Source organism: Mesoplodon mirus (genome assembly GCF_964341445.2).
Source record: "Mesoplodon mirus genome assembly, chromosome: 3".
NCBI classification, from domain to species: Eukaryota; Metazoa; Chordata; class Mammalia; order Artiodactyla; family Ziphiidae; genus Mesoplodon; species Mesoplodon mirus.
This window is the reverse complement of record NC_138978.1, coordinates 74,870,756-74,873,735: the sequence shown is the minus strand read 5'-3', so window position 1 is coordinate 74,873,735 and position 2,980 is coordinate 74,870,756. Positions and strand designations below refer to the sequence as shown.

Below are 2,980 nucleotides of genomic sequence, written 5' to 3'. Positions count from 1 at the left end.
GTGACTAGGCTTTGTTTCTTCTTTCTTCCCCTCCCCTCCCCTCCCCTCCCCTCCCCTCCCCTCCCCTCCCCTCCCCTCCCCTCCCCTCCCCTCTTCGTTTTTTTTTTCTTTTTTTTTGCCGTACGCGGGCCTCTCACTGCTGTGGCCTCTCCCGTTGCGGAGCACAGGCTCTGGACGCACAGGTTCAGCGGCCATGCCTCATGGGCCCAGCCGCTCCGCGGCATGTGGGATCCTCCCAGACCGGGGCACGAACCCACGTCCCCTGCATTGGCAGGCGGACTCTCAACCAATGCGCCACCAGGGAAGCCCCCTTCTCTTTTCTTCTCTTCTTTTTTAACTTATCTGGTTACCATTTACCTAGTGAACATCAAATTACCTGAAATCCTAATTTTATAGACTAACATTTATAGAGATATCCACATTGAGAGGGGAGACAGAGGGAAAAGGAAAATGAGTGGCTATGGCTTTCTCTGAAAAGTAGTTCAGTGTTTCCATCACATTCCAGAAAGCTTTTCAGAGCTAGAGAGGTCACCCAGGTCTAACTGTACTAGGGACCAACGAATCCCAGTCACGGATACATCTCCCTCACATGCAGAAACCCCAAGAGAATATGCTAAATCCTTTTCAAACAATTGCTTTTCAACAACGTAGGAGTTTATCAGCCTAACCAAAAAAAAAAAGAACTTGGCAGGAAGAAAAAGGCTGAGACTCTCAATAGACTCTTCTAGGGCCTGGCAGAGCCTGAAGAACTCTTCAAGGTCTTAGTCAACAGTGAACAGAGGAGTTTAAACTAGCGCGTTCATCTATACCACAAGCGAGAGACATTGGTCTTTACATAAACGTTTTTCCCAGGCCAAATGCAGACAAATTTAAATAAAATAGGCCAAGTCCTGGAGGGAAGATTAGAATAACAGATCAGGGAACAGGAAAGTGAATCCCCCCCTCCAGTGCAGTATCTCATGAGTAGTCCCATTTACACCCTACTGTTCACCTGGGGGTGTTTCAATTCACGGTGTCTGTGTTCAGAGGTTTTTCAGCTTGAGATTTTTTTTTTTTAAGAACTTTTTTTTTTTTTAGATGGAGAATTTTAATTAAATTGACACATTTAAGACCAAAAAGATAAAGTGGACATTGTCAGTGTATCTTCAGCCCTTGCCTTAACAGGTGAATGAACACAACTTGAAACACAGGTGAATCTTGTTGGTCTATGAGACAGTGAAGGGAGCTTCTCAATATTTAACTATATTAATATAACCAGTTATAGAAATCTAAATATAAAACCAATCTCCTATAGGGTTTGAGAAGGCATTCACCATATCCCTGAAAAGTTTAACATTCCTTATTCAAGTTTAATCATCTCTTTAGAAGGGGAAAACAGTGATAGTACTTGCTGAACCAGAATTACTATCAAAATTCAAAAAGCCGACCATATTCATTTAGCCACAGCCAATCTATTGAAATCAGAACAGAAATATTACATCAGCTATTCATGATCTGAATTCTAGTGTATGAGATCAATTTAAATATGGTACACATAAAAAGTCATGAGACATTTGTTTCATAATAAATAAGGCAGTGGCCAACTATTACTCATTAGTAGCTTTTCTGAGATAAGCTATCAAGTCTGCCCTTTCTCCCTTCTTCTTAATGCCAGCGAAGATCATTTTTGTCCCAGGGATGTACTTCTTGGGATTCTCCAAATACTCCATCAGCGTCTCCTCTCCCCAGAGGTGATGCCTTTGTTCTTGTTGGCATCTGTGTAAGAGAATCTGACAGCCTGACCTGTCTTTCGCCCAAACAGACCATGGAGATTTGGCCCAGTCTTGTGCTTGCCTCCCTTCTCCACAGTATGGCACTGGGCACACTTCTGAACAAAAATCTTCTTGCCCTTCTCAACATCACCCATTTTTAAATCGTTCTTTCTCCGTGTACGACTAAGACGTTCCCGCTCGCAAGCCGTATGTCCCGCTCTCTAATCTAAGAACAACTTTTAATTCACTGATGTGTTAGAAGAATAAAAGTTTTAGAAAGGTATGAACTTCAGAAGATATTTTTTTTAATGTAGCTACACTCAAAGATATTTGAAATGCAGAGGCTTTTATTCAATTTGGACCTTCATTTCCTGATTTTTTTCAAATCAGACCCAGCTTTCTTTAGACACTATAGGCAGACTATACACATAGAAAGTGTATGTAAATGTACATAATTGCAGCATTTGGTTGTGACAAACTAGTTTTACTAACATGGAGGATTTAATAGACGAAATAAGGAAATATGTCAATGTAATAGCATATTAGATTTTGCAAATGAGCTATTCCTAAGGCAACATGAATTGCTTGCTTTTATATTTCCACAATTGTTCGTTCATTTGACAACTAACATTCAGAATCCATCTTTGATCTTAGAGGACTCGTACAAATCAAAGTATAATAAATCCTTACACTTAGGAACTTAAAGTGACACTCAGACAAAAGATGTCTTCTGACAGGGTCTTTGGCCTGTTGCATATGCAGACCCACAATAAGACCTGAAGTCAGGGCTAGCTGCAGGCAGGCTTGGGAAGAGGGCCAACTTGTCTTCAGGGCTTTCAACATTGCTCTGGGCCACATTTCTCACCAAGCCTCAGGGACCCCAAATTCTAGTTACCATTTACTGAGGATTTATTATGTGCCACACATTTACATGTATTATTTCTGATCCTTACATCAACTTTCAAGATCAGTATTTTATCCCTATTTCACAAATATGAAAATAAGGCTCAATAAGTCTAAGTACTTCTAAGAGGCAGAGCTGGGTTTCCACCCTGTGTCTGAATTCAAAGCCCCTCTCAAGCTCATGACATCATTGTGTCTCATCATGAGACCTGAGGCTTCCCTCTGGAGTTCACACCCAAACCTGTTCTTCCTGTTTTGACTCCAGATTCCCTTTGGCTTTCAGGCTTTGAAATATATGAAATAAATGAAGTTTTTAAAAGGGGGAG

General features: G+C 41.2%; 1 pseudogene across 1 annotated transcript; it reads right to left on the bottom strand.

Annotated features, from left to right (window-relative positions):
• Positions 1–753: 753 nt before the first annotated feature.
• LOC309800842 (cytochrome c-like) lies at positions 754–2,131 on the bottom strand (annotated as a pseudogene). Its single transcript has one exon. The product of its transcript is annotated as a cytochrome c-like (transcript).
• Between the last annotated feature and the right edge of the window lie 849 nt (positions 2,132–2,980).